Source organism: Ictidomys tridecemlineatus, chromosome 4, assembly GCF_052094955.1.
Source record: "Ictidomys tridecemlineatus isolate mIctTri1 chromosome 4, mIctTri1.hap1, whole genome shotgun sequence".
Lineage (NCBI taxonomy): Eukaryota > Metazoa > Chordata > Mammalia > Rodentia > Sciuridae > Ictidomys > Ictidomys tridecemlineatus.
Window position 1 is genome coordinate 75,997,578 of NC_135480.1, and position 17,667 is coordinate 76,015,244.

The 17,667-nt window shown below is 35.9% G+C and overlaps 1 long non-coding RNA gene across 1 annotated transcript in view; it reads right to left on the reverse strand.

The window, feature by feature from the left end:
- LOC144376848 (uncharacterized) overlaps window positions 1-12,218 on the reverse strand; it is a 55,526-nt gene extending 43,308 nt beyond the window's left edge. Inside the window, exon 1 of the long non-coding RNA XR_013437219.1 lies at window positions 12,109-12,218. This is a non-coding gene — a long non-coding RNA (uncharacterized LOC144376848). The remainder of the gene's footprint in view (window positions 1-12,108) is intronic.
- Between the last annotated feature and the right edge of the window lie 5,449 nt (window positions 12,219-17,667).

Consider the following 17,667-nt stretch of genomic DNA (forward strand, 5'->3'; position numbering starts at 1 on the left):
TATAATTAGCAAGGTACTATAGCTAGTGTAGAGTGCATATTATAATCCCCATTTTTTTACTCAAAGATTGGAAGAGGTTGAGTCAATTGCTCATAATCAAAAGGTTATGGGGTCGGGGGGAGAAAAAAAAAGGTTATGAAGCCAAAATTCAAATCCAGATTGACTGATCTAAATTTTCATTCTTCCTTCCATACCATAATCTTTTTCATTTTGTTTTTGAGGGAAGGGGAGTCAAACTCAGAGCCTTGAATCTAGGGCCTCAAGCATGCTAGGCAAGCACTCTACCACTGAGCTATATCCCCAGCCCCAATCATTTTCAATGAGAAGTGTATGTTCTATGACTCTTTATTTTAAAAACAATGACATAGTACTTGCAGAACCTAGAATTGTACATCTGAATTGCAGAAATGGGATTATGCACACTTCTGGAATTAACAAACTATACTGGCATCAAATATTTAACTAAAACCCCCCAAAAGCAAGGCATTTCCAGAGCCAACAAGAGCAGCTTGGCTCTTCATATTTTGAATTTTTGCCATTGTTTAAAACTATAAAGACAGAATGTAACATGTTAGAAGTAAAATGTCAGCCAATGTCCTTAGTCAAAACTGGAAATTGCTTTATTTTTATAATGCTCAAAAATGATGTTATGCAAACACTATGACCTATTAAATATATTGTTTGATTTTTTTCATATCAGTCATAAAACATGTAACAAGGTGTTTTAATTTTAAAATCACATTGATATCCTACAGGAGAAAATATCTCTTCTATAGTTATTTTCCAATGCTTGTAAATACCCTTAAGTATATTCTGTGCAAAGAATTGTACTGAAAATTAACACATTTTGTTTGTTTTTCTCCAGTTCATCATAAAATAATTTAATTTTGAATTGCAAGTTTTCAGAAAGAACAATGCATAGACACTCTGCCCCTCCAAAGCCAAACATCTCATTGTTAGATCCAATCATGTTATCTGATATTTATCTGCACTGTCAAAATTTTAAAAACCTGTCACTCATACTGATTGTTAGGTTCTAAGGTCAGTTGTTCAGTTCTGGATTTGAGTTTGTACAACACTGTGATGTTCTCTGCTAAACTCACACTTTGATTTTGTCCAGAATCCTGACACTGCTTTGGGCAACCAAGCACACATCACATAGGAAAGCCAGTGGCATGCCAGTTTTCAATCCCCAGATCACTACTTGATCATCTTCTTCTGTAAGATTCGATTTGAGAATATCTGTTGGTTTGTTTGTTTTCCTTATTCAATTCTACACCAGAACATGGTTGGAGCAACTTCTGACATGCTTTTGTTCTGTTCCTCCAGACCCTCTGATGTTTTATTTACAAATCTGCTATGTCATTTGGCATAGACTGGAGCCTGCCCTTAGCTAAAAACCATAAACATGGAGAAACTCATCATTTGCAGTTCCTTTCATCTGTGTGCTGAACACCTTCCAAATCTGTCTGCATTTGTTTGCTCTCCATAGCCTTCATGTAATTGAAGTTTCTTTTAGTGGGTTATTTTTTGTCCAGGGTTTATAACTTTCATCTGTAAGCCAATTAATCTGATAAGAGCTATTTTCCATGTCCTGAAAAAAAACCGCCACATAATGGTTTTAATTTTCACTTATTTTTCATTAAATTTCTGACAATCTTTGTCAAATTTTTAAATCATTGATTGCATTACCTTAATATTATCCATTTGAAGCATTTGATGACACTGACATAAAACTGTGAATTCTGCTTCTTAAATTGGAGCCCATGTTCAAACAGCTAGAGCTTCACTTTTAATACACACTCAGGAAAATTTGGAATTGAAATTTAATTAAGCTAATTTGGAATACTCATTTGATCTAAATGGAAAAGGATGCTTCACAGAGTGATATGCAAATATCCTTCTACATCTTTTATTTTGGGCTTAATTATATATTACTGAGTAATAAATAATGCCAAAACTCAGTGCCTAGTGGCTTAAAACAACCAACTTGGTTTTGTTTGCTTGTTTGTTTGGTTTGCCTTAGTTTTCATTTCCTAATTTCCTGGATCAGGAGTTAAATGCAAAACACAGCAGGGACAGCTTGAGTGTGCTCCATGCTATCTGGGAGCCAGGTGCTATGGATTGATCCTGTCTTCTCCTAATTCATTTTTTAAAGACCTAATCCCAAATGTGATATTGTTATGAGATTGGGCCTCTGAGTCACAATTCGTTTTAAATGGGATCATGTTGGGAGTAGTATCATCTTGAGAGAGTTAATGCTCTTATAAGAAGAAACCAGGAAGTTTCCCTCCCCACCCCCTCCTTGCCACTCTTCTCACCCCCAACTCTAACTCTTTCTTTGTGAGGGCACAGAAGACAACCATTTGCCAGCCAGGAAGGAAGAGATCATTAGAAATTGAAGGCTAGACAACGATCTTGGTTTTCTCACCTTCACACCTATGAGAAATGAAGTTCTGTTGTTTAAACCACCAATCTGTGGTATATTGTTATGACAGACCAAATAGATCAAGTCGGTCTGTCTGCCTGCAGCTTTCCCTGTCTTTCTCATTTTCTCCCCTCCTTTTCTTAATCTTTTCCTCCCTTCCTCCTTGCCTTCCCCTCTCTCTCTCCCTCTTTCTGTAGGTTTAAGTTTGATGATTTACAAGGTGGACTCAGGGCTTCAACTCAGGGCTTCCTGATTCAAAGAGACAGAAAGTACCTAACAGGTTTGTAAAGCATGAAGCCAGAAAGTAATATAGCATTATTTCCGCTGTACTCTGTTGGTCTCAAATTCTGCCAGGAAAAGGGAAGAAGTCACTCATATTCCCAAGGGAAGAGTATCAAAGAACTAGCAGCCATTCTAATCTACCTCAATCCACTTTTGATCACAAATTATTTATGTCTTCCCCTGAAAACATACCTTCTCCCTCCTCAATCCACCTAGATTCAAAGGAGATTATGGGACCTACTCATACTTTAGGCTCAGGGTCTCTTCAACTAAATCTAGTCCAAGTGCTGGAGATGAGGCAGATCAGGTGTCAGTTTTCTCATTATGAGAACTTCAGCTAAAAGAGAGACATCTGTTCCCCTATGCATTCAACACAAAATGGGTAGGCAGCCAAAGGACTGTCAGAAGACACACTCCATTCAGTAAGAGAAAAGGAAATCATATAGAAAAATGTAGTCTGTAACAATTCTGAACCTAGCTTGTAAGTGCTGTCCATTGTTATGGAAAAGTGTGATTGCATTCCCTGGAAAAGATTCTTCGAGCCTCTTAGCTTTGCCATCTGGTTTTTAAAGATCTTGTGTATCAAATTATAACATATTCCATTAGACAATAGGCCATAGCTCCTGAGCTCAACCTGCCTTGGATCCTTTCTCCTGAGTTCTTTGGTTTAACAATCAAGATCACAAAGGCAAATTCTTGAAACACTAATAAAGGCCTTTATTGACTTGAAGAGTCAATAAAGTAATGTTTTATATTTTTTTGAGAACTTAATACATTGTTTTACAATGGCTTACTTTATTTTTAGCCTGACGCAATAATGTTTTACTTAGAGAAACTTTTGTTGACTAGAGGAAATCTTGCCCTAGACCATTTATGTATCTATTTATTTATTCATTCATTCACTTTTTTTTTTCCGATGCAGGAAATTGAACTCAGGGCATTGCACATACTAGAAAAGCACTTGAAGTTCTTTTAATTTGTCTTAAATTTTGTTTGTAAACTAATAGCTTATTATTTAGTTTATTTCCTGGATTATACTTATACTTTTTTTATAAGCAATTAGAGATGGGTGCTGGGGATGTAGCTCACTGATACAGCACTTCCCTAGCATAAATGTGAATTTTGCCTGAAATCACCATAGGAAGATCCTTCACTTTAATGGGCATATTTCCTGTCTTTTAACCTACAACAGATGACAGTGTTGTAAAAATATAGATCACTGCATAACAAGAGGTTTCTCCTTAGTATCATATATTTTTCTTACTTTCCTTCAAGTTTTCCCTACATTTCTTCAATGTCTTCTCACCACCAGGTACCAAAGCCATGCTGTTAATTTTTGACATACCAGCAGCCCACCACTAGGTTTATGATGCTGCTCTAATTAACTACTAACTTAAAGTATGTACTGATACTCTTTCAGGAGGTGTGCATCTTTCAATTTTCAGTGATATCACTACTGTCCCATATTGGATGCTAAATGTTGACATATATTTCATATTAGTTAAAAACTCATCATTGGGGCTGGGGTTGTGGCTCAGTGGTAGAGCACTTGCTTAGCATGTTTGAGGCCCTGGGTTAGATCATCAGCACTACATAAAAATAAATAAAATAAAGATATTGTATATGTTCATCTACAACTATTTTTTTAAATTTAAAAACCGCATCACTAATTTTCTTGAGATATGAAATTTAATATTTATTTTCTTGTTAAATATACATAAATACATAGTTTTATTCCCTGGATGCTAAAAGTATTTACTGCAAAATAAGAGAAACAAACCAAAAAAGAAAAGAAATAGATATTTGCACCATTTGACAAATGACAAAATCACTGTATCAAGAGGACTCAAACTACTCTTTATGTACTAACTCTTCGTATCTACTAAGAAAAATATGAATATTTCTCTTCATATTAAAGACATAATGCCTTTGTTAGACATTAACTTTGTGCACCCCACGAAATTGATTCTGCTTCCTAATTATTGCCCAAGAATGACTCAAAGCAAATAACTCTAAAATGAAAACAATTACTTCTGAGAAATGTCATCTAATATTCATCTGGCCTCTAGCCAATAGTTCTATACAACTAACTGGTCAATCATTCAGATACCTTAGGGTATCTGGGAGAGGTCCTGGTCCCCAGTTCCAGTAGAACTGACCTCGTGTGTGGTCTTCTTCTCAATTTATTTATTTAGAAGAATTATTTAGAACTTACCATACTGAAATGGAAGTTATGTGGGTATTTTATTGTTGATTCATTAATTAAGGCTATAGTGGAGATTGTTGATTGTGGGCCAAGATGCATTCTTCTTTTCTTTCAAAGTAATAAAATACTAAACCAGGCAGATACTGTGCAGAAAAAAAAAAAATCTCTATTTCCTGCATATCTTGAAGCTGAGTACGGCAAAGAAAGTAAGTTTTAGTCAGTGAAAATGTAACAGGAAGCATCTCAGAGTAGCTTTGGAGTGCTCTTTGCTCTCGCTTTTTCACCCCTTCCTGTACTGCCTGGAATAAGGATGCTGCCATGTTGTCCTATGCAATCAATGAGCATCATATGTGAAGGAAGGAACTTGGTCTCTACTAAAATTTTAAAGTGTTAGGAAAAGTAAAAGCAGTTTAATGTAAAGATAACAGCAATTTCACTTCCTTCACACTCTTTAGAAAAATTGCAAAAGATGTACTGTAAAATCATAGGGGGAAAACCTCAAAGAAGATATGGGATCCAAGAATACTGCTAAGTTTGCAGTAGAGAAGACCAGGCCTCACTGGAGTAGAAAGACAATGCACTGTAGAAAACACTGTCATGTTTAAGAGAGATTTCATATCTTTAGTAATATTAAGAAGATAGTGCTGCAGTCTGGCTGGGCACAGAATCATGAGCCACTCAAGCAGGAACAAAACTTTATTTTTGAAAATACCGCCAATACCCCGTACTCGGCCAGGAAGCCAGCCGGTCCACACAGGAGGTCAATTCTACTGGAACTGGGGACCAGGACCTCTCCCAGAATTCCCTCCTACTGTCCTTCCCCAACCAATGGGAACTCTCCAGGAGTCCCAGCAGGCCAAGGATAACAGCAAGAGTCCAATATCCATATGAATGTAAATCTTAACATAATCATATCATCTCAATGGCTAGCTGGCGTCACCTTACAACCAAAAGTGCCATGCATCATATTACTTGGCTGTGGCTCCTAGCAAGATAGAAAGCTAAGTGATAGGGTGAAGCATTCACTAAAAATAAGTAAACAAATGAATCAATCTATGATTATCAAGAATTGACAAGATGTAAGGGATTCCATGTGATTCTAGCAGCTACAACATTATTATTCTACTGGCAGAAGCTTAATGACATAGAATTTCATATATTACATTGCTTTCTCTATTTTCTGCATATTACTTAGTTCTACAACAAACAACATTTGATTATATTTATTGGCTTTCAATTTTCACAACTAACATGGAGACAAATAACAGAAAATGAATTTTAGTTAAGGAAAAGTATAATTCTTTTCTTTCCTCAGAATAGACAATCAATATACATTTCTGACAAAATTCTGGAGAGGGGAGTTAAGAAGAAAAAAAATGACAGGATTATAGATGTGCTAATACAGCAGTCCCTTTTTGTGTACAGGGCATGTTCCAAGAATCCTAGTGGATGCCTGAAATAACAAAGTACCAAACCCTAAATGAACTTGTTCCTATATATACATAGCTATGATAAATTTTAATTTATAAATAAGGCACAGTAATAAGAGTTTAATAATTATTAATAATAAAACTGAAAGACCATAATGATATGTTATAATAATGTTATTTATAACAGAGTCTTTTTATTTTTTATATTTTCCATCCAATATTTTTAGAACTTGGTGGACCACAGGTAACTAAAACTGTGGGCAGTAAAACTTTGGTAGCTCAAGAAACAGTTATAAACATTTTGTTAATCAAGATGACCTGTATGATAGATAAAATTAATAATGCTTATAATTACTTCTGGGGAGTGAGATTGGAGAGAAAAGGGAGAGTCTGTATGTTTTCATTATGTAATACTGAGCTTCCTTATACTATGTACCTTTACAATTTTCAAAAAGTAGAAAAATAAGGGCCAATTTTTTAATACTATTAGAATTATTAGTATTAAAGGCTGGCTATGTTCCTAAAATTTCAAACTCAGGCACAGGCAATGACTTTGTGGAATTTATCTCAAAGAATTTCAACTAATATTGATTGAATTTCTCCTGTGCTATACCTATTCCATTTTCTCTTTAGATCTCTGCTAAATGTTCTTTTCTCCAATATCTTATTCCTAGATTCCTGGCTTAGATTCTATCTTCCTAATCTCTGTTCCCATGTTGTGTTTATTGTTTTTCCTTCTCTTCTAGACCACAAACTCTGTGAATGTAGGGACTAACACATTGCAGAACAGAACTCTATCTTCTTAAATAAGTGTCAGATAAATCCAGAACTAAACTAGCCGGGTGGTTCAGAGGGTCAAGGACTTTAGGGAAATAACCAAATGATATCACAAAGCTAAAAAAAAAGACATTTAAAAGTGTAATAGACATGCTGACAATCGTTACATGTGGTCTAAATGGCCATCTGTTTAGGATTCCCACACTGCGGAAATGTAAAAGGAAAACCAAAGAAGTTTTAGAAGATTTGAATCTTTACTTACAGTCTCTCTTCATGTTCACAATAATGCTGTTAGAAATGTAGAACAACTTTGGTTTTGCAATAAAGACAACTTGGGTTTGAGAGCAGCTCAATAATTTGCATTAGGTTATACAGAAAGATTAAGTCTGAATTTGAATTCATAACTACCTTCAAAGCCATATTGCCCTTAAGCTCTTTCATATCATTTATGACATTTTGAAATTTTCCAAAAAAAGAAAATACGTATCCTATGATCTTATACAATTACTGAATGAACCTAAATAAGTAAATAAATAAATAAAAGAAGGAAAAAAAAAAAGCCTCATCCAGACTATTTAAATGGTCAGTCTCTTTGAGTAATGGGATATTTATTTAGCAAAGTCTCATGAATTTTTACAATTAGAGTAGCTGGAAATTTTTACTCTTGCTGTTGTGATCTATAAATTGAATGGAAGGAAAATAAAATAACCTTCATTTTGCCCCATTTATTTTCTACATAAAATGGAAGTTATTGTAGAAAAAGTGCTATTCCAAAAGAGTTTTCAGCACAAGTTCATCTTTTTTGGGCGCAAGGAATTCTGTGTGTCTTCCTGCTTGGACAATTATTGTGGGAAGGAGGCACTAGTTCCAGTAGGAACTATTGGAAGACTGTGTATCTAGATGCAATTCCTAGACCAACACTATCCACATCTTTCAGGTGTCTGTTAGAGGTGAACAATCTCAGGTCTCACTGAAGACCTGATAAATCAGGATCTGCCTTTTCATATTATCTTCAGGTGACTTATGTACAAATTAAAAGATAGAGAAAGTACTATTTAAGACAGTACTTGTTCCACAGTGGAATCAGTTAAACACCTTAAAATAAAGTGACCAGACAAACAAATGTTGTTTAGAACTCATGATCAGAGGCTCTAATTTAATTGAGATGGGAATTTAGATATGGATAATGTGGAAAATCCCCCAGGTAATTCCAATGTATAGTTGTGCTTTATGGTTAAAGAGTCATGACTACTTTTCTGCAGAACCAAAGTAGCTATATAAAAGGAAACAGCCTTGGGAATTTAACCTCTAACAATGATAATTTTGCAAAACACTAAATAAGATGGAGGAAAGGGTGACTGATTCTAGAGAAAATTAGGAAAAAGGAAAGTGATGATATGAAGAATGTAATATTTGTGTTCCACAAAATTTATATGTTGAAATATTTCCCTTTTTTCCTCTCTCTAGTGGTAGATGGACAGTATGCCTTTATTTTATTTATTTTTATGTGGTGCTAAGGATCAAACCCAGTGCCTCCACATGCTAGGCAAGTACTCTTGCCACTGAGCTACAGCCCCAGACCCTCATATGTTGAAATCTTTTTTTTTTTTTTTAAAGAGAGAGAGAGAGAGAGAATATTCATTTTTTAGTTACCGGCGGACACAACATCTTTGTTCGTATGTGGTGCTAAGGATCGAACCCAGGCCGCACACATGCCAGGCGAGCGCTACCGCTTGAGCCACATCCCCAGCCCATATGTTGAAATCTTAACGCCAATATGATGATATTTGAAAGTAGAGATGCCAGAAAGTTACTTAAATCATAAGGCTAATGCTTTCATCGAGGGGATAAGGATCCCTATCAGAAGAAACTAAAAAGCTAACCATCACTTTTGACCATGTGAGGAGATAAAAAGAAGTCAGCTATTTGCAACCCAGAAGAGGGCCCACATCAGAATAGGACCATGCTGGCAATTTGACTTCAGACTTTAGCCTCCAGAACTGTGAGGGAAAAAATAATAATTTGTTGTTTATAAGCCACAGTATACAGTAGTTTATTGGAATAGCCTGGACTGACTGAGATATGAGGGTGAGTGGTAGTAAAAAAGAGCTAAAGATTGAAGGGTATAGAGAAGAGATCTGAGAACTTGGAGAACAAGGAAAGTGTTCTGGGACCTTGTAGTGAGGCCCAGGAAGTAAGGACTTCCCTCTAAGGGGGTAAAAAGTAGTGAGGTATTTGATTCCCTCTCTGTCAACCTTCCCCAATCTCCCAGCTTTCACTCCAGGCACTTGGGAACAGTTATTTGACCGCTCCTCAGAATTTCACTAAAGTCTGGTGTTCTATGAAAAAGTGGGTGGAATGCAATCTACACTAGAGAAGAGTATTTTTCTTTTTGTACCACAGACTGGAAGACACTACTGTTTGCAATCTGTAGACACCAGCTGGAGAAGCCATAAATCTTATCTCTATGTTCACAGGCCCTGCTGGGAATTCCACCAAAGGATTCTTTCGTGACAGTAAAAAAAAAAAAAAAAAAAAAATTCATAAAGATTTCATGTGTTTCAAGTAGTATATATAATGAATCCTAAAGCTGCTTTTCTTAAAATTGGAAAAAAATTTTCAAGAACAATCAAATCTAAATATAAATAGTTTACCTTATATAAAGCAAATTCAAAGGACTAGAATTATTTAACATTGTTTATTGTAATTTGTGTTTAGAAATCATCCTGTGTATTTCTTTCCATGACTAGCTTTTTAATATGCATTAGTGTGCAAATATTTACTATTAAAACATATACAGTAATATTGCTTTATAATGCCAAGTTATTTGTAGATCGATCACCTTTGATTTTTCCACAGGTTGATTATTCATAAAATCAATAATCATCCCTCAGATTTTATCTTCTTTGGTCTCTGCTATCTTTCACACCATCAATCAGCTCATCCTTGAAATTCTCCTCCCTATAGATTTTTGTGACAAATCTGTTCTCTTTCTATGGTGAAGTATCATATGAAACACTAAGCAGGTATTATACATTTTTTCATCCTAAGACTTTTTTTTTAAATACAATCCTTAAAAAGCACATTTTAGTGTGCACCTCAGTGTTTCCTTACACAAATGCACATGCACACAATCACTAAAATGAGGTATTATAAAAATACCCTTCTTTCTCTCTGTGGTATAATCTATTATTTTTTGTTCCAAAGTATTCTTATAGGAATGCTGGTTTCTCTTCATTAATTTCACAATGAACAAGTCATAACCTGGAGTTTGTAAAACACAAACTTATAATAAATTTTTGAAGTGCAATTAGTTGAATTTTACACGTAAGAAAACTAAAACTGAAATAAATCATGGAACTTTGGAATCTAGGAAACAGTAGATCTGGGACTTGAATTCGGGTCTCATATTCTTGATTATCTCAAGAGATAGATTCTCACTATTTTGTCCAGCCTGTGCTGAAATTCCTGGGTCACAGGAATCCTTGTGCTTTCAGACTTCTGAGTAGCTGAGACTACCGACATTCAGTTTTATGTACTTTACTGTCTTGTCTTATCATTGATCATTAACATCGCATTTCAATTTATTCTTTACAGAAACTATATCCACATTCTTGAGAGTCATTCTTCAGTTTAATTTTGTCTCTCCATCTCTTTCTGTGTCCATTATCATTGACTCCCTTACAATTCATCTCACATTAGGACTGTCACATCAGTTTTCTTAACCATTCTTTCTTCTTTCAGATATGCCCCCTCCCACTCACCCTCTAGGTGAATTACTAACTAGATCAAAGAGAAAAAAACAATGACTCCCTTAGAGTTATTTGTGTTCTTTCAATTCCAATCTCAGGTCTGGATTCAGATTGGTATTCAATAACTACTCACAGGTTGTTCCCTTGGGTTCAAACCATTCAGTTCAGTCTTTGGATCAAAGTCTGCAGAATCCAGACATTTCATCAGAATTGCTAGGCATAAGGTTAAGGAATCCAATCTTTGACCACACAGTCTGAATTCTGCTGAGAGGAGAGGAAGTGAACTGATAGGACAAACTGTCTCAAGTGCTCACTGCTGAATCCAGTTCTCTGGGAAGGTAGAATTCTCAACCTTTAAGTATTTTTCTTACAGATTTCACTACCAATCCAAGGCATGAGACCATACCCCAAAATCACCATTAGTGACACCATTTTAATTCAATTATAATGCCTTCAAGAAATTCTAGAATCAACCTGCTTAGTGTTAATTCCAGCTGAGAGATGTTCCCTACCTATTGACCCCAAAGCAAATCAGCCTGCCCCACTTCCACCCCTCCCCAGTGGATCCCACACATGAGGACTCAGTCAGAATTCCATCCCAAGCAAAAGAACCAATATAAAAACAAGGCTGCTTTCCGCATGATTAGCAATGTTGGGTAAATATAATTAAAAGGAAAGCCATCTCTCAATCTGGACTCCCCCTCCCCATAAAAATAGAGAGAAGAAAACAAAATAAAGCTTTATTTTCAAATATTAATTTATCCAGAAAGTTGTAAGAAGCATAAACAATCCACTAAAAGATTACAAAGAAAAGAAACCATATTTTTATATAATCAGTCAGATCAAACTTATGATAAACAGGTTTTCGAAATAAAAAAGCACTTGTCTTTGAGTAAAAGGACCTGACAGCTCCGTCCTAAATTCAACTGGTAATTATTGGAGTGTGCATTCATGTTAGATAATTGGCTTTATTCAAAGAAACAAACTGCTTATATTTTTATGACAAAAAATAGTTTTGCAACTTGGAGCAAGTATATGGGTGAAGCTCCTACCCACTCACAGAAAGGGAACCTAGGAGCTTTTTTTCTTAGTGTTTACACTTCAAAGTTTCTTGGAAAAGACAAGCTAACAAAAGACCTATGTAGATTTCAAAAGAATGCACACCCCACCCCCTCCATACCCGGGACTGAACCCAGAGGTGCTGTTACCAGTGAGCTACCTACCCCTTTTTACCTTTTGTTTTGAGACTGTCTCTGGCTAAATTGCCCAGGCTAGTCTCAAATTTGTGATCCTGTGCCTCAGCCAGTCACTGGAATTACAAGCATGCACCACTGCACCCAGCTTGCATGTGTTTTTTTAAGAGAAGAGAAAGTACAAGCTTTTTTTTTTTTTTTTAATTAGTTGCTCAAAACATTACAATGATCTTGACATATCATACATTTGATTCAAATGGGGTATGAAGCTTTCTATAATAAATGCTCTGAGAAAAAGGAGGTGAAAAGAACCTCTTTTTATTCTTTTCTTTTTTTCAACAAAAAATTGTCTCTCATTTTTAGTCGTCAATTGTCCTTTAAAAAAATAAATAAATAAAAGAACAACCTTCATTGAGATATTTGAGAATAAAAAGCAGCAAGGAGTAATAACAACTTATTTTTTATATGTCCTGAAGTATAGATTCAGTCTTTTAAATTGTTTGTTTTTATTTATTTTTGCAAAGTTTACACAAATGTGCTCACAACACTATTGGATTTGTTTTATTAACCATGATTTGGAACTTTATGTTTATCATAAACTACCTTGTCATATGTATGTGTAAATTTTCTCTTCTATGCCAGTGCTGTTTGTCTGTCATTCATTGATAAACCAAGAACATTTTTAACATTCTTCGAGCTTTAGGATAAGATCTAAGATTTAATGGCTCTATTCCTTCTCAGTACTCTCCTTTTCCTGAAGATTCCTGGATAGTCTTAGTTTTGTTTTGTTTTAGAAAGTTCATTTAAAATCAACTTGTCCAAATTAAAAAAAAAAATACACATTTTAAAGATTCAGATAACTTAGAGGAAGGAATTTAAGAGAGTTATAGGTGTTACTTAATTCTATACCTATCTTTAGGATAGATTAAATATCTTTACAAATCTATAACCCTATCAAATAATTCTATTTATTTATTTATTGCAGTGCTGGGGATTGAACCCAGGGCTTCCAACATGCTAGGCAAGTGCTTTACCACTAAGCTATACCCCTAAGCCATTTCTTTTGTGTCTTTAATGATTCCAAAAGTACATGGTAGATGTTGACATTTAGATACCACTGGATAGAAAGGATTTTACAGGATTTTTAAAAAACAAATCTGAAGCCTTTTAAAATGTTGCAATTGAAAATGGATAGACAATGGCAGTTAGAGTGGTGGTGCCCACCTGTAATCCCAGCTACCGAGGAGGATGAAACAGCCCAGCCTGGACAACTAGATGAAACCCTGTCTCATAAAAGGGCCAAAGATGTAGTTCAGAGACAGAACACTCCTGGGTTTGTTATGCTCGAATTCCGGACCCCCAAAGACCTCCAGAGACCCAAGATCGATGTAAGCAGCAAAGAGGTGTTTATTTCGAGCTAGCGCGGACCTCCCAGAACACACACACACAGCAACTGGTGACGCTGAGAGGCCCCGAGCCCAGGGTTTGCAGCATTTTTATACATTCTTTGGAGAGGGCAGGGACTCACACATACATCATAGCCTCTTTTAGCAAATCATCACACACCTCGGGAAAATCAAATAACAACTCTAAAACATGATTAGCACATTCACTGGCGGGAACAAGTTGGGGAGGGGTGATTGGTCAGTACAAAAGGGGTATTCATTTGAACTGATTGGTTTAAGCCAAGAGGGGTGTACGTGCTGAACTACATGGTTTCCCAACATGTTATCAACCACCATAAACTACTGGGAGGGTCATGTAGCATCCCAGGTATTTCCCTGTCTCATGCTGATTGGTGGCTGCTAGGGGGCTGCTATGGATCCCCACCTAGCCTGACTGAGTCAGGGACACCTGGCGCAGCAGATCTCTCCTGTTATTTGTAGATAAACAACTTAGCTGGGTGGGAATGTGCCTAGGAGTGCTCTGTGGGTTTTTCCAAGGACAAAGGCCATGTCCCTTCCTTGGACAGGCTTTGCTCTGAGATAGAGGCTGGTTTTTCAGGTTCAATCCCTAGAACTACAATCAATCAATCAGTCAATCAACCAAATGCATATATATATATATATATATATATATATATATATATATGAAATAATTTATTAAGAGATTGTTCAGAATACTGAAATCAAACCCTATGTTTGATTATTATTCATCTGAGTTCTGTTATATATATTTTAATTTAGTGGGAAAACAATCCAAATAAGAAGAAACTAATATGATGAGAAACACTTCAGAATGGCTTACATGGTTTCTATGCAAGCATATAACTTTTTAAAATTTATCATTTTTTAATATTTATTTTTTTAGTTTTAGGTAGACACAATATCTTTATTTTAATTTTATGTGGTACTGAAGATCAAACCCAGTGCCTCATGCATGCTAGGTGAACACTCTACCACTAAGCCAAAATCCCAGCCCTAAATGAAAATATCTCCCACATTATTTTAACAGCCTTATAGTGCTACACGGTCTATAGTGGAAAATAATGACCTCTAGTCCAACTCCTCCTCCTACTAAGGATCTTCCCCTAGAAGTATTTGTTTTTTTCTCTGCCATTTCTGTTGGAATTTGTCTCCAGAGTTGCATAAACAATACTTTTATTGTTATTTCTTATCCTTTTATTTTCAGTGTTATACAACAATGCTTCAAAGAAGAAGTAATCTTTTTCTTTTTTTTTTTTTTTTAATGAAATATCCTCTAGGATTTCAGTGGAAATTTGGGAAGGGAAGACATGACAATAATAAGGAACATATAAGAGTCTCTAAATGCAACTCTTAAATTGCTGATCATTCAGGAGTCTTGTTTCTTACCATGTCTGTGTATGTGTATGTATAAGCAAAGAGAAAGATAATTAATATACATCATATTAAAAGATATGATACTTAATAGTTGTTAAGTGTTTAGTTCAACAAAAGAACGTTTAAGCAATGATGGGAGAACAAAAAAGTATACTCGTGATATTTACAAGACCCAACAATTTCTTCATTTAAAACCTTTGTGAAGTTAGTTGCTGTCCTGGAAATAGAAAACAAATTAAGAACAGGGTGGTAGCAGGGTAGCAGGAATTTACATTCATCTAATGGTTGTCTTTAAATAGCCAAGACCCAGCATATATCCTACCATGCAGTATATAATCAACTTTATCAACTGAATATACACATGATCATATGGATAAAATAAGTTTAATCACAGCCCTAAGACAAAGCATTCATAAATAGAGACCTAATGAAGTTGGGGGGTGGGGTGAGTACTGAAAATACCTGTACCTTCCAGAGTAATAATGACATTTCAAATTAGGGGGAAATAGTAAGGGAAGGTAAGATAAAGGCAAATAATTAAAACCATTTACTAAAAGAAATGCAAGGGTTACCTCAGTTCAAGGGAAGAGTAATTGGCAGGATTGACTGTACAGATGTATAGCCAGCTCTCTATTCATATATGTTAAGCTTTGAATACAGATCAACTTTCATATGAGACAGATCAATACTAAATGCAGTGAACTCTAACAAACTCAGCTCTGAATATGAAAACCCTTGGCACTGTTATGGGATGGTGAGGGGAACAAACACAGAAACAATGGTCTGGGCAGGAGTTCATGCAAATATGTGCGGTATTTTAATAGAAATGTGATGTCCCCAGTGCTAACTTCACATGTGCTGTCACATTGCCATGACAACCAGTGGCTCTCTAGAGTTCAGATATAGAATAATGACTTGCTTATGTCTGAACGTTTAACTTAACAGTTTTTTCATGCTGCTAACGAAGATTAAATTGCAAAAGAACCCCAAGCCAAATTTGACAGATATGGAAAAATTCATTTCTAAAAACAAATATCTAAAATAATTACTGGCTGCATTTGCTTCCTAATTCTGAGACAAAATTCCAAGGTGTGTGGCAATGCAAAACCTTGCCTATGAATTTTTGGGTGGGTGAATGCTAGAATTCTTAAATAAAGATGATTTTGCAGCATGAACTTGAATGCTAAATATAATCAGGGCAGTACTGGAAGCACTTCACTGACAACTACTTCTCTGGGAAAGGAGAGACCCAAGCCAGGTCAATTAATTATATCTCTAAAGAAATCTTTTCTCCTGGAAGACTTCTTGTTTTTAATTCATGCCACATCACTGGCACATTGCTGAATAGTAAATCACATCCTTTAAATACTTATCATGTTCTCTGGCCCTTTGCCTACCTTCTGTTGACTCTTTCAACATAAACAACTACCAGGTACTGACATAATTTAAAAGACAAGGAAAAACAGGTCTTACTCATTTGTTTTGTTTTCAGCTGAGACTGATCAGGTTGATTGGCACATGAAGGAAGGCAGGTGTAATTCAAGTTCCCTGGACTCAGTCTTCCTTGGCATCCATGCAGGATGCTGAAAGGAAAATTTATTTCAGGAGTAATTCCATGGGGTGGGAATAAGGATCCCAACCTGGGACGATGGGCTATAAGACTCTCAATTATCCAATCCAGGTTCAAAACAAGGAGAGTGCAGTGGCAAGGACTGACCCCACTGTCTCCATGCACAAAAGAATCCTACTTGATAATGCCATGGAGAAGGTGGGAGAGGGATGAAAGGGAGGAGAACTTTATGGAAAGAAACCAACATTAGTGACAGCTTCTGTGTTTCAGGAAGAGCTCCATGTTTTAATGTGAAGTCTTGTTTAATCTTCACCTTGGCCCCAGAACTCAGAATAGTTGTGCAGTTTCTTTGCTGTATTTGGAGGCAAGTAGTCTTGTACCCTGAGTGTGGTCACCAGAAGAAAGAGATGATTTTTTTCTTATACAAAATGTTCACTTCTTTACCTAGTCACTAGTTAAAAGGACTGCATTGACTCAGAGTGAGTTCCCTTTACTAGTGCGCGCCTGCGTGCACACACACACACACACACACACACACACACACAAATCCTTAAAGTTTAGTGGAAGCTCTGTCATTAAACAATACATTAAGTTTACATTGTTGTTCACACTGAGGAGATAGTAAGAAACAACTGTGGAGAGATTAAGTATGTTGTTGGCCACTTAATAAACAGAGAGTAATTTTCATGTGTTACTGTGTCTAATTTTGAGAACTCTGCTCTTCCATTCCACCATTTCACTATGTTTTCTAAGTCTAACCCTTTGGTAATTGAGCCTGGGGTTGAAATAAATTGTCTCTTAAATACAGTGATGTTGCCTACGGGCAGATAATCAGGTGTGACCTGGAAGTGAGCAATAAAGCCTACCTCCTCTTAAGTTCCTACAATATAGCCTATCTTCAGTATTACCCTAGAACAACACAGGTATATTGACCTCTGGCATTTTTTAAAAGACATTTATTGTTGTGATCTGTAAAAAGCCCATCTTCATCTCAAAGCAGCTCCTTACATTAAAGCCACCCAAGGATTCCCTACAGGGTAAGTAGGCATTGCTATCACAGGCCACTTTGCATTCTTTCCTTCTGATTAGAATAAATTTACTACATTCTAGTAACTTCTCACTAGGTATATATTAGACATCTTGACTTCTATTGTTCCATGCCTCTGTTACCATCATAGAGCATAAGCAGTACAAGGTTATGGGAAAAAAACAAATACAAAAGGATTAA